Source organism: Bactrocera oleae, chromosome 2 (assembly GCF_042242935.1).
Source record: "Bactrocera oleae isolate idBacOlea1 chromosome 2, idBacOlea1, whole genome shotgun sequence".
NCBI classification, from domain to species: Eukaryota; Metazoa; Arthropoda; class Insecta; order Diptera; family Tephritidae; genus Bactrocera; species Bactrocera oleae.
In genome coordinates, this window is record NC_091536.1 from 9,298,331 (window position 1) to 9,325,728 (window position 27,398).

Genomic DNA, 27,398 nt, shown 5'->3' on the forward strand with positions numbered 1-27,398 from the left:
CATGCTCTTTCAACTTGCATGGAAAAAAGGCGGAGAATACCTTTAGGTTTTGGCAAAACTTTATATCAAACTAAGCAACATAATGTCGTGATTTTATCCATTTGGCTCTGAATTTCATTAAGATTTTTTATATACAAGTATTGACCGATAGATGCGATATAATGTGAACCGGAGGTTCGAAAATTTTTATGTTAGCTATATGAGGAAGCAGTTCAACACGCTTTTACCCATTTTTGGCACAAATTATAGTGCAATTTTGACAATTTTTGAACGCAACATGAAATACTTTGAGAGCACTATTTGGGCACAGTTTTAATCTGATAACTTTATTGATTTTTGATTTGTATAATATAAAGTGAAAGAATCAGATGGATTTCAAAAGTTTGTTATAGGGGAACTAGGCGTGGTTGTCATGCGATTTCGCCCATTTTCGCAGTGGCCCAAGGAATGCTTGGGCAACCTCACACACCAAATTTAGTTGATGGTATAAAAAAACTGAGCAAATTTACCATAGTAATGTATATATTTGTTAAACCATCAGAAAGTAGAGATTTCAACAATATATAACCAATTGATTTTTTAAAAAATTCGAAACTTTAATATAAGAACTTTTAATTGAAAATCAGGATTTTTTCGTTTTTAAGTCGAAATAAGGTTTCCTCTTTAATGTGTTAAATTAAAAAAATACATTATGTTTAGAACATAAGAAGGTAAGTTTACACCAACTCTGACAAAAGAAAAATATTTTTTGTACATTAGCATACATTTTAAGGTTATGTGAAATTATTTTCCTATAAAGTGTGCTATTCTATCTTTAATTTAATAATATCCGATATGTTTCAACCTAATATGAATTTCTTTATTTTTTAAAATTTTCAAAGGCTTTTGTACTAGCCTAATAAAGTAGTATAGTATAAAGAATTCAATTCAAATAAATATCGCACATTTGTTAATTTTTAAATGAAATAAATAAAAAACAAGTAATAACGAAACAAATACTGTTACAAATATTTACTTTTTTAAGACTTCATTCAAGATCCTAATTAATTTCCGCGAACTCGTACACAGCAAATCAGTTGACAGGCAAGTGAGTCATGAAGTAAACCATTTGCTTAATAAGCAAGTGAAATTTGTTGCAAAATCTTGCATTAGCTGACATTTCCGATTGCAACATTCGCAAACAATAACAAAATACAACAAAGTTGTATAGTCATAGCCGTACACACGCATACGCTTGCGCATAGGTAAATCTATAAAATCTCTTAACAAGTCTGCGGCGGCGGCAGCGACGACGACATTGAAAGTTTCAAAAGTGTAAACAAATGACGCAGCGGCAGCGCTGAGCGACGTACAGAGCAAACAGTCAATAGCGCTTGTGATAATCAAAGCGTCAGCAACAAAAAAGTTATAAACAAAACTTATAGCGGCAAACGGTAAATCGATAGGTAAATTATATATAGACGGAATTTCCGAATTTACGTTTAATTGCGAGTGACGAAATTTCTTGCTGTAGTGCTGCCGCCAATTGTATTGGCGTTGGCATATAAAAGACTTAAGGCACGAACTTGCTTGTGAGGGAAGTAAATAGTTTAGGAGTTGGAGGGCGAAATTTTGCTATTTAAATTTTGATGTCAAATTTTTTTATAAAATGTGTGATAATAATTTATTGTTACATATTTTGTATAGATAAGTATATTTGTATATTTGTATTTGTGATTTCAGGTAAATAAAATTGTCGGTTGTATTGGCAGTGATTGAATAAGACAGCAGCTTCGAGAAATATTAGCAATATACTACTTTTTTAGGCAAACTATTCCGATATATGTTATTACTTTTCTGTTAAAAAACGCGGCAGGTCATGCTAGCAACCAATTATTCATAAGGATAGCATATATAATACTCTCCGATTTTCTTTCAATTTATAATTAATTTCTCAATTGTTTCGAAGTATTTAAACAAATTTATAGAGAAAGGCGGCAAAATGGTGTGCGGGGTCTCAAAAATCTTTAATAGTTTTAGCAGGGTAGATATAATGATCGGAGTACAAAATATATTATGAAATGCAAGTGATTTGTTTACTTCGCTTAACATTTACTTTCTACAACCTCCTTCCAGCTTACATTATCTACCCACAAACCACTCGACTCACATAACATATTGACTAAGTATTCGAAATCATAACTGTTTTAGATACATCGATTTTTAAGATTTTCGAAATTTTTTATATTTTGGCAAAACATTTTTTTTACCATGCTATACATAAATGAGAAAAATTAATTTTTTTTTTTTTAAATACTGAGCCAATCAATCGAAAAACTGTCAAAGACAAACTTTTAGCGCGAATAAACTCATTTTCAGCGCCGTATAGTATGACATGATGCGACACGCAACACTAGTACTATGGAAAATAACGTCATCTGTAAGATAAAAACCGAAGGAACTTTTTACTTTACCTAATATATGAGAAAAATTAATTTTTTTTTTTAAATATTTATATATTATATGATTTTTCCAGTTCTTGAATTATAACAAAATTTTGTCGAACATTTTTTAAAAAGTATATATGTCATAAATTATTTAATACTTTTAAGACCCGAAAATATTTTTCTAATATTCTAAAATTAGATTGGCATTTTTCTACGAAAGCCTCACTTTAGTCTAGTAGCCATTATAAAACTATGCCTATACCTCATTTATAACCACAATGGGCAAGTGTACACATAAATCAGTAACTCAGCGTGTGAAAAAAGTGATGAATAGTTAATTGTAGGTAGTTTTGATACATGCACGTACCGCCCTACGCTCCCAGGCGTGGAGTAGAGTGACTAGCAATTTGTTTTCAATTGAGCGCAGATTGTCTGCAAATACACTAAATGATGAGCAAAATCAGTGATAAACCAAATGTTTGCTGCTACAAAACACACAGCTGGGAAACTGGCAGCATAAAAAAAGAGAAAAGTGAGTAAAGTGTTTAAAGAGAAAACGTATATTTTTAAGAGAGTTATTTGGTGGCAAATATTCTGTCCTTAAGTTTGAGTTTTATTTCGATGATTGAATTTTGACAGGATAATATAAAGAAGGATTAAGAGTGTCGTTGTGAAAGCTTTAGTGGTGCTTTCACTGTAGAGCTTGCAAAAGCTGCATGAAAGCTGCAGTGACTTCGAACACCATTTTTGATATCTTTGTTTCTTAAGGAAAGGACTGGGATAGAATAATAGAAATATAATAGCAAACCTAAATACTTTAGAGAAGAACTTAAGGAACCTTAATATGCTAATTTTAGAAGGTAACTTTACTTCCTACACACCATCAAAAATGTCAAATTTTCTCTTGCATTCTATGTCACATGCTTCATTTCTCTTGCACTTTGAATACATACAACTATTGCGATCACTCTCTCACAATCTCCACAGCAACTCTTTCATTAACTCTTTCTCGTTTGCAATCCGGCTCACGGAGGCGCTACGCATTGCCGCTTTCATTCACCGCTCATATTTTCTTACCAGTCTTGCAACTTTCCAGAGCGTCTCCGTGTTGGTTCAGTTTTTCTTTGCAGCGCACAATTTTCGTTGCGCTTACAAAATCTGCCGAAGCATTTTCTAGTCGAGACTTGCTTTCGAGCTGGTTTTATGCACTGCGCCGGCTTTACCAATTGCCAGTTCCAGCTTGAACGCGCCAGCGTGCGGTACACTTTCGAGCGTCTCATCCGATTTGCACGGTTCGCATTCGCGTTAACCGCTCGGCTTAAAGTGCTCACATCACATTGTTGTGCGTTTGTTGTTGTGTCTGCCAATCGCGTTTATTATTATTTTTTTTCATTATTTTTAATTACATGACATCGCTTATGGTTTTGTGGAGCATATTTGAATAAATGTCTTGATAAAATACTTACGTACATCTGCAGAGACGCTAATAAACGCATAGCTGGTTAATGAAAACTTGCTACAGGTGTCACAAGCAGTGCTACAGGATTCTCTATGCTGTTCGAATTGCACAAACAGGTGGGCAAGGAACGAGCTTTACACGTTGTTATTGTATTTTCTATGTGCAAAATTATAAAAACTTTTTTAAAGGTGTATCTGCTGTGCTAATTAATTTTGTGCGAAAAGCAAATGTATAAAGCGGCAGCATAAAAAGTTGAAGTGTTTTTTTTTCAATAAAAGCAAAATCATAAAAAAATTCTTAAAAAAGTATTAAGTTTTTCAGAAAAAGTTAATTCTCTGAACTTCTAGTAAAACAATAAAAATGTTTAAAAAATGTAACATAAAAAATTGCTCAGTTCAGTGAAAATGACTAAAAAAATTTTAGAGTTTTGATAAAATATTATAAAAAATATACCTTGTGCAATAAACAATTTACTAAACTTAAATTGCAGCAAAAAACAAATAAGTGCCACTAGGTAGCTCCACTTTTTAATTTTCAAAAAAATATATATATATATTGTATATAACTTGAAAATATTGAGATAAATATTAAAACCAACATATTATAAATTATGCAATACAATTTTTAAGATAATAAATTACACAGTACTAATAAAATTAAAAGGGATTATAAATCATATAATAAAATTAAAACCGATATTCCAAATTATTTGAAAAAATTACAGCTAATAATAAAAATATTAAAAATATATGTCATATTATAATAAGGAAAAATAAGAAGAAATATACAAAATTTAAAAAATTGCTGAAATATTTCTTTTTAACATAACATAAATTATATACTGTGAGTTCGACATTTTGTCGAAAGTGATAAGAATATAGCTAAACAAGACAAGCAACTTTAATTCAATTGTATCGGCTAAGAAGATTAAATACGACAAAATAAAAATAATAATAATCTTAACCAAAAATGGTTTAAAAAGCAAAAAAATTGTTATTTGGGTTCAGGGTTGCAAATAATGCATTAAAAACTTATTGCATTAGCATATGAAATAAATGTTTTTTTTATAGTTTGTAATCCCAAATACGGGACTAAAATGAAAAAAAAAAGTTTTATCCCACATACCGGAGTGAAAAATAAAAAACATTTTAGTTCTAAAGTTTACCTTAATTTTTAATCCCAACTACCGGGTTGAAAAGTAATAAATAAAAATTTTAATCTCAAGCATATAATTAAAAATTAAAGCAAAAAATTTTTTTTAGAACTAAAATTTTTTCGCGTTCATTAAAATCAATAAATAATATTTTAAATTTTTAATTTTTAATCTCAAATAACCTGGATTAAAATCCATAATTTTTGAAGTAAAAAATTCACAGCCCTGCTGGGATTTAATACAAAAAAAATATTTATTCAAAACTAATAAATAAAAGATATATAATGTATAAAGTTTATACTTTACGTGTAATAATAAAAAATTCAAAGAGTTAAATAAATTATTATTGAAATATAAAAAAATTAAGAATTAAGAAATAACGAAGCTTCGCAAAGTTTCCATACATATTACGAATATATTTTATAGAGTCTCTGACGTTTCCTTTTGGCTGCTAAGCACCTTGGCAAACTTAATACAGCCTATTCAGGGTATAAAAATAAAAATAGCTTGGAAAGTTTGTAACGCAAAATTAAGGGCCCTTTTCGAAAATTTTTTTTGATATAAAAATTAAAAATTTGTTTCCAAAGATATAAAGATTTTGTGAAACTTTCAAGAAAAAATATTCAAAACTTGGCCATTACGAATTATGAAGTAAAAAAAAAAAAAAGTGTTATAATTAAGACCATAAAATTGTTTTTGAAGGAAGGAAAAAAACTGTAAATTTAATTTATGGCAGATTTTTACGTGCGTAATGCATATTTCATGATGTTTTGTTTTACTACTTGTAATTGAAAAAGATTAGCCTTCGTTCAAGACCTTTTAAATTGTATATTCAAGTACTGTGTAAAGATTCATTAAGATCGTTTGAGTAGTTCGCGAGAAATCTTGACCACCGACTTTGAAAACACAGTTTCACACTCTTACAGTTTGAGATGACTATATAGCTGACCTCGAGCGCGCAACTTTTTAAGTCTATATCTCCAAAACTATTAAACGGATCAACTTGAGCAGGTACAACAATATTATGGAAATGTTATAGAATTAAGTAAGACAAAAAAATCTATTTTTGGACGCCGTGAAACCCATTTAACTGCTTAAGTTCAATTCATCAAACAAAAAAAAAATATGTAAAAGAAGAACAATTAATAATATTTAAATAAATTGAAAATTGAAATAAAATTAAATACGTGTGCTAAAAAATTCATAATATCAATCAGCGGAAGTACATCTAATTAAAAAGAAAATAATATACTAGTATGAAAATTAACTAAAATTAAAAAATTAACAGTTGCAAAAAAAAAATTGAATAAATAAATAAAATTGTATTTGAAAATTATAAATAATAATAATAAAATAATACATAAATATATTTTTCATATTTTCTATATAGCTTATACTGAAATTTAATATAATATTTTAAATATTGGGTAATTATTACCATTATTTTATGTTTTAAAATTGAAATAAAATTATCATAATAAATATGTTTAGAAAAGTAATTAACAATAATAATCCGCAATAATTAAATAATATAAATAATAATAATGAAACATATATAAAAATTTAAAACACATTTAAAAAAAAAAAATTTAATAAAGAAATAAATAGGATTTGAATATCAAAATAAATTAAACAAAGCAAGAATAATATTAAAAAAAAATGGTACACAAAAATCCTCACTTTGATATAATATATGAAAACCACAAAATTAAAATTTAAGTATTTAATATACAGTTTTCAGCATTACAAAAAAAAAAAAAAATTAGAAAAAATTTATTGAAAGAAATTAATAAGAATAAATAAAAGATAAGCGCACTGCCCAATGAAACTTTAAAATTACAAAACAAAATGTTATAAAGTGTTATTAATTTACAACAGTTCCGCAAGAAAATGGAATAAACACAAAATATAACAATTAAAGCACTTTCTACTTCAAAATTAATGAAAAAAAATTTATATATAACTCCCCGTATTACATTAAAATTAATATTTGATATCTTAATATTAAAAATATATATATTAAAAATAAGAGAAATAAATAATTATTAAGTATTGTATTAACTAAAAAATAAAAAAAAAAGTAATTAACAATTTGATTTATTATAGAATCATAATATATACAATGTAGTTAAAAAATTATATTTTTAACAATTTGAGAAATCATTTTTAATATTGTATAATAAACAATTACTATGTGGTTCGAAAAATATTGTAAGATAAACAAAAAATTATTTGTTCTAAACTTAATTAAAGTCTAATAACCTTCACGTATAAAAAAGTTTCCATTCTATATTTTGATCGGTCAGTTTGTAATACAGCGAGATTATAACGTTGCTCTGGACAAGAATCCATGCCAAATTTCGTGAAGATATTTCGTCAAATTAAAAAAGTGTTACATACAAGTACACGAGTTTGATCGTACAACTTGTATAGCAACTATGTATATGTTTTAGTGGTCCGATATCGGCGGTTTCGACAAATTAGCAGCGTCTTAGGAAAATTGGTGTGCTACGTATACGTGTGAAAAAATTCTCAATTTTTATAATTTCACCAATTGTTAGTTATTGCTCGCATTGTTAGCTTTAGCAATTAACTTTGCAAATTGCGTGCTCATATGACACTAATAAATCGATACAGAGTGAGCTATTATAAACAACTTTCATCATTCGTAGCATAGGGCCATTGCTCACCTTAAATTTGACAAAACTACACTCAGAAGATCATCGCTGCTAATTAAACATTTTTTTCTGGTATAAATTTCGGCTCCTCTTGATTTGATCACATGATTTTTAATTCAATTAAACATAGATATTTAAATTTACATGCATAAATTATATGTCAATAAAATATTTTTGCTTTTATACACAGTTCTCTGTGAAACCTCAATTTAAGAAAAGGTGTTTTAAATTATTCGCGACGCAACTTGCACTCTTCGGCCGTAAAAGAGCAATAAAAAGGCGCATTATGATAAAAAAAGATCATAATTAACATTGAACAAGCCCTATATGTTGTTACGGCTACTTTGTAAATAAACAGTGGTGCTCTTGTTGTTGTTGTATTTTATAGCCACAGCTGATTAAAAAATCAACAAATGCGAAATTCATTAAAAAGTGAGAGTTTTTTACACTTCCTTTGTGTGTACGTGTGCTTCGCCGCGCTGTCGATCAATATTGTGTATGTATTATGTATGGGTGTGTTTTAAAAATTATGTGTGTCTGCGTGTGAAACCCCTCATTGACTGTGTAGAGCAACAAAAGCTGCTTAATATTCAAATGTATGCTGTAGAAGGTTGCGCGCCTGCATAGTTGACTTAGTATTACGATGTTTGTGTGTGTGTATGTATGTAGGTGGCACCCGTAGCCAGAGCGTAAATGAAACTCGCAATCAGCAACAAATTTATTATGTTTGTTGTTTTTGCAGCGCACAGCGTTTGCTTAATTGCGTATGCGTCTGTCGCCTGCGATATATAGTCCGCGCATGCGCACATTAACGTAACACTTACAGTATACATATGTAGAAGTGTAATCAGCATCACCAAAAACAACAACAACAGCCGTGTGCCACTAAGTTTTACTTGGAAATTGGCATTGGCTTATCAATGGCCACTGCAACTTGTTTGCAACTTACTTACGAATATGTTTTATTCATTCTTGTTGTTGTCGTTATTGACGCTTTACACTATTTTAAGTTAGCATAAGTTAGTTTGTTGTTGTTGTTGTGATTTTTTTCAATATTGTTCCCATTTGTTGTTCTTATTGTTTTTGTTGCTATTATTAGTTTTGTTGTCGTTTTCATTATGTGTTCTTGTTGTTGTTATTGCTTTATTTTGTTGTTGCAAATTATTCATTTGTTGGCTATTGGTGTTGATTTTGTTGTTGTTGCTATTAAACTTGTTTGCTCTTGTTTTCGTTATTAATTATTTGTTGTTGTTGTTGTTATATATTATAGTTGTCGTATGTTCTATTTGGTTGTTATTGTATGTTGCATATTGTTGTTGTGCGTATGCATATCACGCATGCACGCAACAAATTTCCATAATTACCAACTGTCGACAAGCGAGTCGCGGCTGCGTCGCTTAGTTGACTCCCTACGCTTAGCTCTAACCATGCCGATAGATAAGCGCGTATATGTGTGTTAGTAATCGTAGTAGACAAAGGAAGACGCTTTACTTTAGCTAAGGTTTGAAAGACACATTGAAAGCCATGTGTTGACGCATGATTCGCGTGCTTGGCGCTGATAACCTTGGGAACATAAATGGATTAGCTATTAAGAAAGCAAGTGAAGGCAAGTGGAGTGAATTCAATTAGGTGGAAAGTATATACATTTGCAAACAATTGTGTGGCAACCAGTAGTAAATTAGCATCAAATCTCCAAGTGTCTCTCAGATTTTTGTTTTATTTTGTCCGAGCCATCTTTTCATAATTCTACAAGCCAGTGATCATCAACTGTTGACTTATGTGATCATTATATAGATTTATTGGCATAATTAGCAGCAACATCTTCGTAGAAAATAGGCTTTTCTTCTCCTTTATGGTGTGCGTCTTGTTGTTGTCTAACAAGTGAAGGATACTAAAAGTTTTACAAGCTTAATTGCAAAGCTTGCTATAACAACTGTGTTCACGTATGGAAATGGTTTCTAGTGACCAATTTTAGTGTTGATGTTTGAATATCTGAACCCTGGGCTCAATTTTAGTCTCCATGTTAATACAATGGTTTTGAAATCTAAAGTTTCCCATAGTTGGTTTGAAGAATTTAGAAATGAGTATGTTACTAAAACTCTTTTTACAACTTTGGTTGAGTCTATATTGCAATATTTCTCTGGAATATGGAACTCTAGTTACCAAATTGATTCTAACAAGTTAGAGTTCATTCTAACACACTTTTTACCTTTCCTCTAAGACATTTTCGATGGGATTCTAGATTAAGTCTTCCTCCCTCCTCAGTTTAGCGCTTAGTGAGTTCCGATATGAGCTGCTAAAGTGAGGGGAATTAGCTGATAGTAGTAAGACTCGCCTCATTCTCTACGAACATACATTTCTGAATTGGTTTCACACGGAAAGTTTCTTAACGTGTATATATATATGTATATACTAAATTTGTACTCAAATTTAAAATAAATTTTCTTGACTGTATATTATTAATATATATTCTATATGATGCCGTTGGCTACTCTGATGCTAATAATAAACTATTTTGAGTTATATCCCTCTTAAGCATGCGCTTGATTAATATTCTGCTCAAATATAAACGAGACTTTATCCATAACTCGACAAGGACATGACATATGGCCATACTTTTTTTTTGCTTAGGTTGGCAGGACTGTTATATGTTTACATGTCAAATTTGAGCGCGATCTGTCACATAGTTTTTTTTTTTTTACGGCACTATAAACAAGTCAACCTCGAGTGTGTTTTTCGAATTTTACTATGGAAATTAACGTTGAGCAAAAAGTGTTTGTTTGAAATTTTGTTATTCCAATGGAATAAGTGCGACGGACGCAATGAAAATGTTGCAAAAAGGCATATGGGGATTCTTGCCTATCACGTGCACGTATTTTTGATTGGTATAAGTCGTTCAAGGACGGCCGTACATCGCTGAAGAACCTGCCCCATGATTGTCGTGCAGCAACGTCAATAAACGAAGAAAACGTCGAAAAAGTAAAGAAAATTGTGTTGGAAAATCGTCGTGTGACTGAAAGAGAGATAGCTAGTGAGCTCAACATATCAAATGGATCCGCTCATAGCATTATTTACGATGTTTTGGGCATGAGACGTGTGTCTGCTCGACTTGTTCCAAAATCCAGCTCATACGTCTCGTGTTGTACGCGATTATTTGACCAAAAACAACGTAAATATTGTTCCGCAAGCACCGTATTCACCCGACATGGCACCGTGTGACTTTTTTCTTTTCCCTAAACTCAAATTGCCGCTTCGTGGAAAGCATTTTCAGTCGATTGAAGTCAAAAAAGAGAATTCGAAGAAGGAACTGAAAGCCATACCTAAAGCGGCCTACCAGAAGTGTTATGAAGATTGGAAAAAAAGGTGGCATATGTGTATCGCCTCTAATGGTGACTATTTTGAAGGGGATAAAATAAATATTGAAAAATAATTAACCGTTTTTGTTTTATTGAGCTAGTCTCGTTTATATTTGAGCAGATATTATATATAATATATATTTTCAAACACTTCTATGCATTTGATATTACAAAATTTTTTTTAATAGCAAATTTTTTTATTTATGTGTATATGTATATTTCTTTTAGCAGTACTAAACATGAGTATATTAATAAGGGTAAATGCCCCTGAAACATTTTTTTTTCGTTCTGTGTACTAATTTCATATGCTTCAGTCGCATTTAATTTCAAATAAAAGTAGCAGAAAGCTGCCTTTTACATATTTTTATGTGATTTTTTGTCGCTTCTGAAATTCACATTAGCACCTCTTTGGTATCTTAGCTACAACTTTTCTCCCTATTAAGGTACCATATGTGTTTGCAAACAATCGAAAATCGCCAATTGAATTAGTACAAATTAGTCATGCTTTAAATACATAAAGTTTGATGAACTCCACATACCTTTAATTGTTTTTCAATAGCTTGAGAACTCATAGAGAAGTTTAAACATAATTTGGTATTGAAAATTAATATTTTATTGTTGGAAAAGTGTAGTTGTAAGTTTTTAGCTTATTTGTAATTATTGAACGTAAGTTCAATGCACCTGTGAAAATACTATAAAAAGTGTTGGGAAAGTGTTGAGAAAAGCAAAGCATATATATGTACATATATATATATATATATGTATGTTTTTTAATGTTTCCACTTTCTGTTTCAAAATTATGCTTAGTTTTTTTTTTAGATGCCTCAAAATATTTAGTTAAGGTTCGAAAATAATAATGAAAAATTTAATAAAATTTAATGAAATATACAATTATAATTCTCAAAAAAAAGCATGCTTATTTTCAAGTAAATTGCTTAATTTAAACTCTTCAATACAAAATTATCAAGTTTTTTGCTTAAATCTTTTCTTTGTACTAGTAATACTTTAACGTTCGCCAATAAAATTGCCAGGTTCGTCGCTTAAGTCTTTTGATTATGAACCAATTCAACCAAGTTCGTCGCGTAAGTCTTTTGTTTCAAATTGCCATTCAACTAAGCTCGTTGCTTAAATCTTGCATATTTAAGTATTTTATTTGCTCCAGTTAAGTAGCGCAGTTCGTTGCTTAAGTCTTTTCATTACTCCAATTAGCAACCGCGCAGCAGCATTGGCCATTTTGAACGACCCACAATCAATCATGATTTCATGCTATTCTTAGCGGCGTTTAACAACACCGTGTCCGGTTGCATTGAAAACGGCATTATTTGTGTTGACGGGCATTTAGTGCAATCTTGTTTATGGCTTCAAAGGCGGTAATTCGGTTTAGCTGCCAAGTAGGATATTGCTCTGAATATAATTGCAAAGCACACACGTTGATGCACACATACACGTACATGAGTGCAAATGTGTGTATGTGTAAGTGCATTTGTGTTTATGGCTAGTGATACAAATATGGCGAATAACAAGCGCTGGCATAAGGAAGCGGGCAATGAAGACGTGCCTGGGTGTTAATTAGAAAATATAACATTGCAGACACACACCTCGATATGGTTATCTGTAAAGTATCCACAGATGTATGTACGTATACAGGCAGCTCATTATTTCACTCTTTTAAAGTATGGGTTTTAATTAGGTTTCAAGAGCGCAAAGGCATAAAAAGATATTTGTATTAATTGATCTATTTTTCGTTAAGACCAACATTGCTACACTAATTACAAGACCAGAGTCATATTTTGATACATAAACTAAAACTATAACTTATATGTAATCAAATTTATGAAACCTGCTGATTTCTAACACACACGTTACATACCAGTCAAGTTCGTTGCTTACGTCTGCTACATTTTCCTTTGTGTTTAGTTTGTGACTGTGTTTTTGAACATGTGTACTTTTATATTATTTTAATTACTTTCATTTATTATGGTAAATCAATTTTTTGTTTAACCTAAAAATTTCAAGAAAGAAAAAATTTATAGTGACATTTCTATAAATTTGTAGCCTCTTGTGAATAAGTACTAGAATAAATTTTTTAAATTATGTAGAAAAAACTTACCGACTCTTTGCATTTCCAGTTGTCATAATGGATCTATTGTTCATCACCAAACACATTCCAATGCAAAAACGACTCCAGTTTGTAGCGATCACTGCTTTTTTGCCACACAAAATCTACATTCAGCGTTTCTTGGCTTCAATTCATACGACATGCAACATCTTTTTAAATGTCTCCGAATGTTTTTAAACGTTTTGATATGGTTGCTTCAGTGACTTCCAAAGACTCTGCTAGCTCTTTTTGTGGTAAGCAACCGTTTTCGTGGAAACAGAAAGGTATGTAGGTAGATAGAAGTGACACACTCATGGACTCACGATGATGCCCCTTGTGATGCCCTATCATAGGACCTTATAATATTTCCACCCAGTTTCATCATTGCGTTAAAACCATTTGGTGCTCTCAATAAAACTACTTATATACGTTATTCTTCATGTGGACAGTCTTTCAAGGTTTGGTACCTGATGGATTCCAAGTATTTTGTGTAGGGTTTGTGATAGAGCTGAGTATTCACAGAGGAAGTGCAAGACAGCTTCCATATTCCCTTTTAGCTTGCAGATGGGGCAAATTAGGACCTATTTATTAAGTCAATGATTCTATTCCTGTCACATTTGAGCCATATTGTTATCTTGCAGCTTGTTTTTGATTTCCATCTGCTCTGAGCCAAATGTTCAAAATGCACATAGATCTCTCTATTGACCGTTCCCAGCGGGCATGATATTAACTCCGCCTGAGATTCGTCTAAAGAGGCTCCTAACATTGCCAACGAGTCTGCCTTTTCGTTGCCGAAAATGTTTCTGTCACCGGGAATTCTTATTATAGACAAGTTGAGTTGACCTGCTAGTGAGCTTAAAGCCTTCCTGCAATTGTTTAAAACACTGGAATAAATCTGTGGCGTTGACAAGGCCGGAAATGCCGCCTGGCTATCGATCCATAGGGATACCTTCTGTATCCTTCTGTATTATTCATTGAATTTAACATACCTTCTCTATATCTAGTACTTCCGCTTCGAAGATGCTGGCAGAACTTGGTAGATGGATAGAAAGAGAGTTGTCAAGTTCATTACAGTATATCCCCGACACCATTCCTCAGTTCATTTTGGATCCATCGATATAGATAGAGGTAGTATTCTTCTCCCCTACTAAACCTCTTCTCCATTCACGTCTAGAGGTTAACCTCACCCGAAAGTGACTATTGAAATCTAACCTTGGAGGGATATAGTCTAACTTACTTAGGTTTAGTTAGTTCAGAATGGCGCTATGTCCGCATTATTTTTATAAACACGTCTGTGGACAGTTGATGTAGGAGCATATTAAGCGCCTCGGTCGGACATGACTTAATATGATATTATATTGTTTCTTTAATGCTGGTCTAATGACGGTCGTATACATCCGTAAAAAGTGCGTTCCAAAGTAAACAGTTAAAAAGTAACAAGGTAAACTCTAGTGGCGCCATCTATATGTCTGTTATCCTTTATCGACTTTCAGTAAAAATTTCATGACATTTCATCTATTGGAAGTGAATTTATTGCGTTTTAAGTGTCAGTATGTTTTTGTCATCGGTGCGAAAATGAGCTTTGAACAAAGAGCCAACATTAAATTTTGTTTTAAAATTGGCAAAACTTTTACCGAAACGTTTCAATTGATGAAACAAGTTTATGGCGATGATTGCCTATCCCGTAGTAGAGTGCACGAGTGGTTTCACCGTTTTCAAAGTGGTTGTGAGGACATAAATGAGAAATGAGCCCTAAAAATCGCGCCTGAAGAAGTCAAAAGTGAAGACAATGCTGATTTGTTTTTATAATTCCTAGGGTATTGTCCACAAAGAATTTGTTCGACCCGAATATCCCTTGTGGCCGATTATTTGACCAAAAATCACATTTTAACAACCAACCACTCCCCGTATTCATCTGATATGGCACCGTGCGACTTCTTCCTTTTCGGAAAAATGCATTTGCCAATGAAAGGAAAGCGTTATGCAGACGTGGAGGCTAAAACACTCATTCGACATGCTTTTAGATCGTGCAAAAAGCTGTATTAAAGCAGAAGGAGACTATTTTGAATAAAATTAATTGATTTTGCCGATAAAACCATTTGTTCTGTCTTTTTTTTTAAAGTCCTGTCTACTTTGGAGCCCACCTTCTATGACAAATTTTGTTTAAGGCCCAAGCTCCTGCTAAGTATTCTTTTGCAGATTTTATAGGCCGTATAAGAGTTTTTCAATGTAAATTCAGTTTGGTAACGATTTCTACCACTAGTTATTTTGCCCTGGTGGACAGTGTTACACTACTGTGTGAGGGAAGATTAAATTGAGATATTTTTGTTTTAACTCGTGAAAATCATTAGTTCCGTTTTACTAGCGTTTATACCTATTCCGTTGTTCGCGGCTCATAGGTGTAGCCTTCGTAGCGCTCTTTCCATAATTTTACTGATTGTGGAAGGAAACATCCCTCACACCATACACATTATGTCGTCTTTATATGCTACTGTTTTCATCCCTTCTCCATTGAGTTGAAGTACCACTCCATTCAGAGTCGCCGCCCATAGAAGTGGGGAAAGGAAACCTCCTTGATTATTAAAAAAATATTATTGTTGTTACATATCGAGTAACGGAATTTCTTGGCTAAGTGCAGTTTAGTAAAATAAATACATTTTTTAAAACAGGAAATCAGCGCTCTCTTTATCAAAAAATAATTAGCGAATATCATTATTTAAAATGCAATATATACAACCATACAGGTGTTTAATTCGATTTGTAATACAAGTGGTAAATATCATAGAGAAACCGCTGCGCTGCTTAGCGCTCTCACTAACGCCTATTTACTTTGCCAACTGCATAGCATATATGCTGCGTGCAACACAGCCGAAACACACACTGACACACCCAGCTTGAAATTAGTTTCATCGCAGTTGTCTAGCATTTGCACTTAAAAGCAATTGATTGCTTGACGCCTGAGCTGCTTTGATCGGCTGAATTGCTTTAAAAAAGAAAACGGAGGAAATAAAGAGAAAAGCAGAAACGTTGTGCGCATGTGGCCAACAGTACGACAAGTACAGCGTTGTTATAAAACAAAACAAAAACAAAAAGCGCAAATGCGAGGAAAAACTCAAACAATTTTAAGTGCATTGACAACAAGCGCAAAAACAACAATTATTTACTATGTTTAGCTGTGACATTTAGCTAAGTAGCCGCTGCTGCTCTTGCAATGCCATTTACCTTCGGTTGGCTGTCGATTAGCTGTAGTTCTCTGTGGTGGCACATCGAAGCGCTGCAAATAGTTGCTCGCATTTGCCATATCAGATAGCATTTTTTTTATAATAATTTTTTTTTGTTGCTTTTGAAGTACCAACTACTTTGTTTTATTGCTCATAAGAGCTTTATATATTTTTATGTGCATTAGGGTGGTTCGAAAAAAATCAAAATATCTCATACTTAAGTACAAGAGTGTCAGTGTAATCGTAGGGGACAATTTAAAAATGTTTTTCCATTTATGCATCACCCTAATATCCATGCACTGCTTTCGAACTACCAATAGGTAAGCAGATGAAAGCACTTTTCTGGATTTTCATTTACTTGGCCGTTAAGTGCTTGATTATGTGATCGAGCTGATGACCTGGGCGGAAATTACAATTATATTAATGCATACATATTTATATATATGAAATATATATTACCTATGTGGCAACTCTGCCAGCACTTCTTTAATTTCTGCTCAGATTTTTGCTCGCTTATGACTTGAAGATATTAATTTTTTTAATGTGAAACCAAATTTAAAACTTTTTAGAATTCCCCTACGCCTACACCTAATATAAGCGAAGCAAATTTTGATTGTGCAATAATTTCTAAGCACAACTTAAAACTTGTACTAATCGCATGCAAATTCTTCACAAAAGCACATTAACATTTCTCAAAATGAACTATGTCCAGCACAAACTAGTTAATTTCAAATAATATTCATAACTTTTTATCCAAAAAACTGTCACTTAAAAATCAGGTGGCAACACTACCTATATTATAATATTTTGTGTAACGCAACTAGTTAAAGCCAACTTAATTCGAAACGATTTTATAAATTTGTAAATAATTGTTTTTTTAATCTTACTTGTTTAAAAACATATGGCAACCTCTTTTTGAATTTATAGAAATGAAAGTTTGCTCAAAAAGTATTCCATTTAAGGAATATTGTAAAGTATTTTTATTTTTTCATAGTCTAAATTTTAAAACATGTGGCAACCTTATTTTAAAGTTTATTAAAGCTTTTGCAGCTTTTTCCAATTCAATTCAATATTTCAATTCTACTTGTAGTTATGATAAATGCTGTTAAAAATTTTAATTTTATTATTTATTAAAAAAAATCGAGTATCATCTGGTAAGGTTAGAAAATCGATGGTATGATGTGTATCAATATATGTATGTACATATATACCTATATGTATGTATATAGTGTTAAGAAATGTTTGACTAGATTTGCATCTAAAATCCAAACAACAAAATAGTTATCCTAACTTTTCAGCCATATTTTTGAGCGAGACAGCTTTTTTAGCTAAGCTTTTAAAGCTCTTTTTTCTAAAAGCTTTTCTCATAGATGTTAACCGACAAATAGAAGTTTTCTCAAGATTTTTATAAGAAGTTTTTTATGGAAGGATTTTTATACAAAAATTATTGATAGTTCGCCATTATCTGCTGAATCACGCATAAACAAATCGTGAGCCGAAAGCTTGAGTAGCTCTCTTTTTTGCAGGATAAAAAATGTTCATGTTTTTTCCTTTTTTTATCTGGGGCCAGTTTCTATCTGATATCACAGCATTTGGTATCTGCAGGTATTCTCTTTTAAAATATAGCGCTTTATAATATTTTTTTTTATATTATCAATATTTAGCTTCTGGCAACGAAGCCATTACGTATTTGTGTATATTATGAGGTCGGCTAATTTAAGTTAACTCATACATGTATAATACGCAGAAGTTACGGATTTGATATAAATATTTATTAACTTTAGATTTTTTTTGTCAAGAAAGTCTCACAAACTGTCTATACTTTAACTCTTGAATCCCGAAAGCTAATAAATTAAACTCAAATGCTAAATAATAAATTATTTCTTTTGAATTTTCCTAGAGGTCTATCACTCTTTACTATTACATACACACACTTCCTTCTGTCCACATTTATTGCTTTGCCCCTTGAAAATGTGCTGTTAGGCCAATTGTGCTTTTAAGCGTTAACTATTGGCAAACAACGACATGTACACTAATTAGTTCGACATCTAAACCATGTTTGGTGCCACCACAAGCCACACTACATACACACATACACATACATAAATATATATTTATAAACACCAGAGACGCGCTAGTTAAAAGGAGACAAATCCTAGACTAAAGATGCAACCACTAAAGTCAATAATATCACTCAGCCGGTAGAAGCAGCAGATTAGCTACCAAGCTGAGGCCAGTGATTGCTAGAGTGCTGAAGTTATCCATGATCGTTGATATATGCATGTGTTTGTTTATGTGCACTTTTGTATATACAAACACACGCATGCAGCATTCTGTTCTTGTCTACTGGTGTTCGATGCCCAAAAGCGTCAGCGCAGCCCACAAGAGGCATGAAGGCATGAGTGGAGGAAAGATGAAATATAGAAAAGCAAAAAAAAAAATAATAATAAGAAAAAAAAATAGCTTGAAGAGGGCATAACGGGTGCGAGTAGCTAAATTATTTATAGGTACCTATCACTTAGTCATTTGGGATTGTGGTAAATGTGGATAATATAACTAATGTATCCAAGCACTTTATCGCATGCTTTCCATTAAAGTTTTGTGATACTAAGTAATGCATTGTGCATATAGTTGCTGCAGTGTAATTACAGAGTGTAAAAGTATTTTATTGAAATTTTTTTCTCTAAACTTTTTGCAGCGTCCAAAGAAAAATTGGCTTACTACTTTCAGCCTAATGGTAAGCATGAATGTTATCCAATACTTTTAGCTACAGTTTTTTGATCTATTGCTGTTGAATTGAATATTTTGTGTCTAGATCTTGAGCTTAGTTTGTTTTATTTGTACGGTCTAAAGCTCTCACCACGAAAATGTCATTGGGAAAATAGTCAAAAGAATTTTTTTCATAGCTTTCTATTCAGGTTATTATGCAGTGCGGCCCAGCTATGAAGGCAATATCATGGTCCATTAGCCTTTTTTACTAGAAAGTCCTTATGAGAGAGTGTTTTCAAGACATCTTCCTATTACATAGCCTGTATTATATACCACCTGATTATTCGCAGATTTTAATGCGAATAAGTACGTATCTACTTAGATCAAAACACTTATGGTCTAGCCAAAGCATATATTTCTTCGTATTTCCTGATTTCTAAAACGAAGATATAGCAGAGAGCTTTCGATAAAAGTATCTTGTATGCTCATTTATCTTAATTTGATAAATTAAGCCTGAAAGAACACCACCAGCTCAGCCAGAATTAAACCCTTTCGGTTGGATATCCAAAAATGTTTAACGAAGTTAAGTTCTTTCTATTATACAATCTATGAAGATGACTGAAATCGGTCTGAAGGTGCGTTTCATCGACAACTCTCTATATAATTGTGTCTAATGTCAATACAACAATGGAAATATTCTCAGGTCAGTCAGGCCATGAATATTATGAGGAAGAATATAATTCCTTAACATTTACTTTGTACCGCTTGCCATACAATCACTTTATTCTGATTGTTCAGTTTTTATGGCAGCTTGGCTATAGTTGTCCGAAATCAGCGGTCCCGACAAATGTGCAGCTTCTTGGAGAGAAAAGGACGTGTGCAAAATTTTACATCGATATCACAAATATGAACTTTATAGGGGTTTCGACGTTTCCCTGGTCAGGATATAACAATTATATAACAAAGAGTATTACCCTGGATATAATTGGTTTACAAAATGTTATTTCATGCAAAATTCGATATCTGCTTTGAAGCCTTCTACAGTCATTTGACTACGATTTCGATAATTTTTCTACACATACTCGTTCTATGCCTGACTTATACCTGTTTTGTACTTTTTCCTTACCTATATTATACCTGATTCCATATTTTTATACCCTGAACACACACAATATTAAGTTTGCCACAAAGTTTGTAACACCCAGAAGGAAACGTCGGAAACCCTATACAATATATAATATATATAAATGATCAGTGGGATGAGCTGAGTCAATTTAGCCTTGTCAGTCTGTTTGTCTATATATCTGCAAACTAATCGCTCAGTTTTTGAGATATCGATCTGAAACTTTACACACGTCCTTTTCACCCCAAGATGCTGCTCATTTGTCGGAACTGCTGATATCGGATCACTATAGCATATAGCTGCCATATAAACTGAACGATCGGAATCAAGTGTTTGTATGGAAAACTTTTTCATTTGACGAGATATCTTCATGAATTTTGGCACCAGTTATTATCCAAAACATCGCTACAATCTCTAAGTAATATAACTAGATCGGATTACTATAGCATATGCTGCCTTACCAACTGAACGTTCGATATCAAGTGGTTGTAGGGAACTTTTGTATTTGTAAGGGGTATTATAGCTACGGTGCAACCGCACTTAAAGTTTTTTCTTGTTTATTCTATTTTTCATTTCCCCGTTTATTATTTCACCTCTACCTTTCAATGCTTTTCACTTACTACTCACATTTGCTCTACATTCACCTACACAGCGGCGAATGCACAATATTTATGAAGTCAAATAGCAGCTAACAGACCATTGCCACTTGTTGCACTCACCTCTAGCTCAAGCGCGGTGGCGCACAGGTCATGCCGCATAATAATCACCAGTACCCATATACACAGACGAGTATACTTAAATGTGTAAGCAGGTGTGAGCGCGTGTGTGTGTGCGCGCGTGTGTGGTGCCCTGGCAACGCAACTGTTCTTTTACAGTTGCTTCTAACTTTTAAGTAAACACCCAAGCGATTGCAGTTCTCATTGCTGGCATTGTTGCTGCCGTGGTGCACAGTTGTGACTGGCAGTAGGCTGCGGGCTGTTGACTATCGGTTGCTGGCTGCTGTCTGCCGGTTGCCAGTTGCCAGCTGTTGTCCATGTTGCAGTTGCATTTGTTATGCCGCAGCAGCGCTAATGTGCAGTTAATTAATTTTTGCGTTATCTTTTCCGAACGTTTGTTGTTGTTGTGTACGAGTAGACGGTGTTGTTTATTACTGGTTTGTTGTTGTTACTGCGGCATTATCTTTTTCGTCGATCGGCGCTAATGGGTGTTGTTGTTGTGGCGCTGTTGTTACAACATGTGTACTGCAGCAGCAACTTGCCGCTTACTGTTCTTTCGCATTTTGTTTGTTTACGGTAAATCATGCGGCAGCGTTTGAACGCACACATGTATGTATATATGTATAGACCTACAAATATGTATGTGTGTATTTCATTGCGTGTGTTGTTGTTATCGTACGCACTCTGCAGTTGTAATTGTTTTACTTCTCATTTTAATTTTTTTCCGAATAACCGTTTTATATTACTGCCACTCTTGTTATTGTTATTTATGTTGGTTTTAGAACTGCGTTGCAAGTACCGTTGTTATTTCTTGACTGCAACTGCATTTTCGCAAATCAATTGCGCTGCTTTTGCAATATTTTTGCGCCCATCTTCGGGTTACATTTGTTGTTGTTGTTATTGTAGTTATTGTTGCCGCAATTTTATTGTTTATCTATTATAGACATACTATGTATTTATTGATGCAGCGGTATTTCATCGGTTGCTCTGTTCTGCAAATAATGCTGCCATTGTTGCCACCCGGTTTTCTTGGTATATCGCTACCCACTAACCAGCCGTCGTAAACCAGACCTACAACTGATCTGCTCTTGTCTCTGTGGCAAATTCGTTGCCGTCACAGGCGTGTATACCAACACAAACATATTTTTAAATTAAATAGAAATTTCCATTTAATTAAAACTCTCGACAGCTATATCATGAAAGCTGCTCTCTAAAAAATTTGCCAACAATTTGCGATTTCAATTTGTTTTATTCGGCAAACATTTTTTAGGTTAAACTTCCGAAAACATTCCCCCAGCAAGCGTTGTTCTTGCTGTATATTTGTCACTGCACCGGGTGTTCTCCTATAAAAGCTGAGCTCATAATACATAAATCTTAGATGATTGTGTGCAGAGAGTTGGCAACTCTAGCACAATGCTCTCGTCTGTCTAGTTAATTTATTTTTGTTAAGAGTTGATCACTATATTTTTTAAATAGGTCTTCATTAAAAGCTTTCCGAATATTTATATACTGTTACAAGTATTTATTTCGATAGGATGTCTTAAACTAGCTTCTTTTGATATACATTTTATAAAATTTTGTTATGCTTTGTCTGAACTTTTAATGAAAAGTGGCAACTCTATTTTAAAATATATCTACTTTTAATACCTTATGAATATTTTTTTGCAAAAACGTAATAAACGTAATATATGTCTCAATAAAGATTTCCAAAATTCTTTCCATTTGATTACCATATTATGACAGAACAAGAATCCCGTATAATATTTTTAAAAAATATTTTTTTGTGAGTAATTTTTTCAGTGAGCGTGAGAGCAAGATCAAGTTTTTTTTGGTTTTTAGAAATAGGTTACGACTAAAAAATTTTGCCTTCGGCAAGTGCCCATCTTAGCGTTGAAATTTCCAAACTCATTTATGATATTCCCAGCTTTAAATTAAAGATATTTGGCTTTGAAAAGCTTTGCTTCAATTAGAGCGTGGATGCCGAAGACATCGAAAGACTGTATTAAGTTTATCGGGCTCCTACTCATATAGCATTATACAAAAAGTTTTCATACGTTTTTAATTTTCCTTGATACCCAATTCAGGTATTTGTATCCAAATCAGAGTCTAAGAGTTTGAAAAATCTAAGAAATCCCAAAGTCATTGATGAGGAGGTCTGTCATCAGATATTTCTTAATTTGAAGTAAGCAAGAAGCGTTATTGAGATCGATAATATCTTGTCGTGCTTCAATGTTTAGTTGGAAGTCAAATTTTTGCAAAGGACAAATATTCGTATTTTCTTCTAAATTGCACTCATTTATTATTTATTTTGTATTTAAAATTATTCTATATTATGAATTAGTTTGTTGAAATTATCGTTCACGCATAGATTAATAAAAATTAGAATTAAAGAGAGCGGAAAAATTATACTACTTTGAATGTGGGTTGTTGTGATGATCAATAATCTTGAAGCCCACGCAAAATCTGAACAGCAGTTTGTACAATAAAGCGCCAAGATGATTTTATGAACGGTTATACATTCTTTTTTATTTATTTCTGACTGATAGTGAGAAAAAATTTGTCAATTTATAAAATCATCTATTGCTGAGCTCTTTTGGTTTCAATCCACCGAAGAGAAGATATCATTTTATAGGTAATATTATGATCTTCACAGTTTCTATTCCTAAGTCATCTCTGTCATCATTCTGAATAACCCACATAAAAGCGTAAGGCAAGTAAGCTTTTTATTGACTACTCACCACCCCATTGATAAACAATTAAATGAAAGCTTCCATTATTCTATCCTCTTCCACCTGAAAACCCTTTAATAATAGGTAGTAAGAACAAAAAAACTAATTTATTATGTGCTCTTTACACATTGTCCTTAAAACTATATATATTCGTAGGGATTTTCTTGTGTTTGACAGCAATCTTCATCGAGTTTTGCATCTTTAAACTTGTTTGACCGCCCACCACGTATTTCGTCTTTGAAGCCAAACCACTTTTAGCAAGGTCGCTGAGATAGCTCATGTTTACCATAAACTTTCACAAAAATATGGTGACTTTCGGCTGAGGTTTTCTTCATATTACAGTTATAAAGAATAGTTTACCGCCGTAACACTTTTCCAGGAATGAAGCTCGACATATATGAGTAAAAAAAAATTATTGGTGTTTACGGTTTATGCGAATGACATACTACGCAACACTAAAAAAGGCGCAACGCATGGTCGAAATATTTAATCAATAGCGTATTAATCAAATTTCGTCCAACCGCAAGAATATACATAGCTATAGACCCAATGATAACATTAGATCTTATTGTATTAATAAAACTCAATTTACAAAAAGTCAAGATTCATAAAAAATTGAGCGCTGACACGCTCATTTTCAAATATATTTTATAAAAACTTTTTTTTTTTAAATTTGCACCGAAGCTATAAGCGTATTAACACAAAACAACTATATGCAATAGTGATCCGATATCGGCGGTTTCGACAAATGAGCAGCTGCTTGAGGAGAAAAGGACCTGTGCAACATTTCAGATCCATATCTCAAAAGCTGAGAGACTAGCGTGTAGACAGACGGACATGGCAAAATCGACTTAGCTCTTCAGGCTGATCATTTCATATATCTATTTTTTAGGGTCTCCGACTTTGTTTTGGGGCAATACAATCTTCGTGGCAAACTTAATATGTTATCCCCTTTTCTGTGTTTAAATATATATATAAGCATACATACATCGATGGATTTCAATATTCATATTATTCCAGTTGTTTTTGCAATTTATGTGCAACTCAACTAATAATGTTGCTATTGTGGTTGTTATCATAAGTAAGTACAATTAAATTAATGCTCTTAAATGCTGTGTGAAAATCTGAAGCATTGGAAGTGTTCACCAACAGTGATTGCAAGTTGAATGCGGAAACTGTGGCAAATGTCTGACGGTGAGTTAATTGCAACAGCGCCGCCTGATGGTTGCAACACGAATGCAACATTATTTCAACACCTACAAAGCACAAGCATATACTTATAGATCTGTGTGTAGTTATGTATATTTGTTTGTATATACACTTATACAACTGCATATATATATACATACATAGTATGCCTCAAAGTATGTATGCATGTCTGTATTTGTGATTGCTTGCAATTTTCCGACACTACAGCAATGGCTGCCTATCTGTGACGATTGCCAATCGTTGTTGCATAGCAGCAATCGATTTGTTGTGGATTTTTCAGCAATATTACATTGTTGCCACAAATATTGCCACAACTGTTGCTGTGCCTCCTGCTGCATTGGCATGCCGTTACTATGCGTAATTTGCATATAAATTGTTTTTGTAATATGTATTATGTTACACGCTCGCTCTTTCTCTAGCTTCGTTGCTAGTCAGACACACACACACACACACGCACGCTCACTATGCAGTGATTAGCTTACAACAGGTGAATGAATGGAAAACGTTTGCGGCATTAGTTGTATTGCATAATTTCAACAGTTTCGTCTCGTTTTTCTTATTCTTGTTATGTTGTTGCTGTTGTTATTGCTGTCGTGCATTTGGCGCTTGGGAAGCTGCAACAGTGGCAACGAGCGGCAGGTCAGGCAGTCCGCTTGGCCCGAAGGCAACCTAAGCCAACAATATATGCAACAAACATTGTGCTAAATGTAAAAACAACAAGAACTTACCACAATAACAATAAAAAATTATTTACTTACTTAGTTCTAACGGTTTGCTGGAAATACTATAAAAAGCACACGCTAGCAAAGTAAATATGACCGTCAAATGAGTCGAGTGTCTTTTCTGTTTCTCCCTAGTCAATTCTTCAGTCTTTTTTATTGTTGGCATTCATTTTATGTTGTTTGTATTTGTTATTGCGCTTGTTACTGTCGGCTGTCACGGCGGCAAATGTTGCATCTCATTTGCGTGCAACACAGTTGATTCACTCAAGAAAAGTATGGTTAGGATGAAAAACTGTGTATACTCAGCGCCACTTTATGGAAACTGTGCTAAAGCGTCACTAACGCTCGTATTGTTCTCTGTTTTTATGCTAAACGGCCAAATAATGAAAGAAAAAAAAATAAAAAAATTCTTATTAGAAGCTGTCAACGGACTTCAGAAGTAAAAGAAAATTGCAAGCTGAGCGTAATTTATGTGAAAAACTTAAAATCAATTAAAAAATTTACAGATATTTATTTATTTAAGTAAAGTGAGTAATTTCAGATTTTGTCAATTATCTAAAACATTGGGTCAAATAACATTTTTATATTTTATTTTTAATTTTAAAATGACGATTAATTGCATGATGATAAAAAAGCGAGTTTTTTAGAAAAAAATTTTAATCAATTTCGGAGATTGTGCCTATGCCTTGGGCAATAAGCTTTGCGAAATTTTGTGACAATATCCACACAAGAACATGACAGCTATATGCTATAGTAGTTCGATCTTAGCAATTTCTTCGGAAAGCCTTAGATAATAATTCATACAGAATTTCGTGAAGATATCTCGCCAAATGAAGAAGTTTTCCATACAAGCACTTGATTCCGATCGTTCAGTTTGTATGGCAGCTATATGATATAGTGGTCCAATATCAGCGGTTCCGACAAATAAGCAGCTTCTTTAGGAGCAAGTAACGTGTGATTGATTTTATTCCTTCCAAATACAATAATTCTGGCGATATCACTGACACCTGATACCTGACTAAAGCGTTATTCTTTTTCTTCTTCTAAATGGTTGAAGAGGAGTTCCAACTTGATGCTTGTGTTACATCCTAGTCTCTGGAAGTGCAAGATGAGCTGCTCAATAGGTTGAATGTAGTTTTGAGACCTTTTACTACCTAAGAAATTTTGCACAACCCTAATAAATTCAATCCCCGCAGATTTCTTCTTACCTGTCATACAATCAGTAAATTGTTGGTTCTTTATTAGTTCCCTGACCTGAGGACCGACAAAAATACCAGCTTTAATTTTTGCGGTACTCAATTTCGGAAATATTTAACTGATATATAATATTTAAAATATTCCCCATCCCTGTTACCTAACTTTATATGTAGAGGCGGTAATATAATACGGTCTCTGGTTACGAGAGGGGCGTTCATCACATTCATACTAGCCGCACCAAATTCACTCTCAAAGATCAAACGTTTTTACTGCAATGATCTGTCTTGGCTCGGCTATTTGGTATATCCTCCTTGTTGACCCAAAAGAAAGTTTTTAGATCGACGCATATCCGTCAGTTATGTTCTATGTATTTTATTCTCAAAGTAGTTCAAATAGGCCTTTTTATAGAATCAGACGCATTTAAACGACATTCTCTAAGCGCAGTGTTATTAATTCGATTTGGAAATTTCATATAAAATGTTTTTATCTTATTATCATTTTTATTTCTTCACTTATGATATCTATCCAAAATTATAAAAATAATTTTTAATAATTTTACTTTTTTGTGCGTTTGCATAATAATTTTTTTTACTGGCAAATTC

The 27,398-nt window shown here is 32.8% G+C and overlaps 1 protein-coding gene and 1 long non-coding RNA gene across 3 annotated transcripts in view; one reads left to right on the top strand and one right to left on the bottom strand.

The window, feature by feature from the left end:
- The first annotated feature begins 3,671 nt into the window (after window positions 1-3,671).
- The window catches only part of Sb (serine proteinase stubble), a 69,410-nt gene continuing 45,683 nt past the window's right edge, over window positions 3,672-27,398 (top strand). The window contains exon 1 of the mRNA XM_036373090.2: window positions 3,672-4,001. The gene's annotated coding sequence lies outside the window, so the exon portion shown is untranslated. The remainder of the gene's footprint in view (window positions 4,002-27,398) is intronic.
- LOC118682937 (uncharacterized) lies at window positions 26,147-27,316 on the bottom strand. Of its 2 annotated transcripts, none has more exons than XR_004978735.2 (3): window positions 26,959-27,316; window positions 26,754-26,853; window positions 26,147-26,694 (listed from the first exon to the last, which is right to left on the bottom strand). It is a non-coding gene; the product is annotated as an uncharacterized lncRNA (long non-coding RNA). The 2 variants fall into 2 exon arrangements; XR_004978734.2 differs by having other exon boundaries at window positions 26,954-27,316.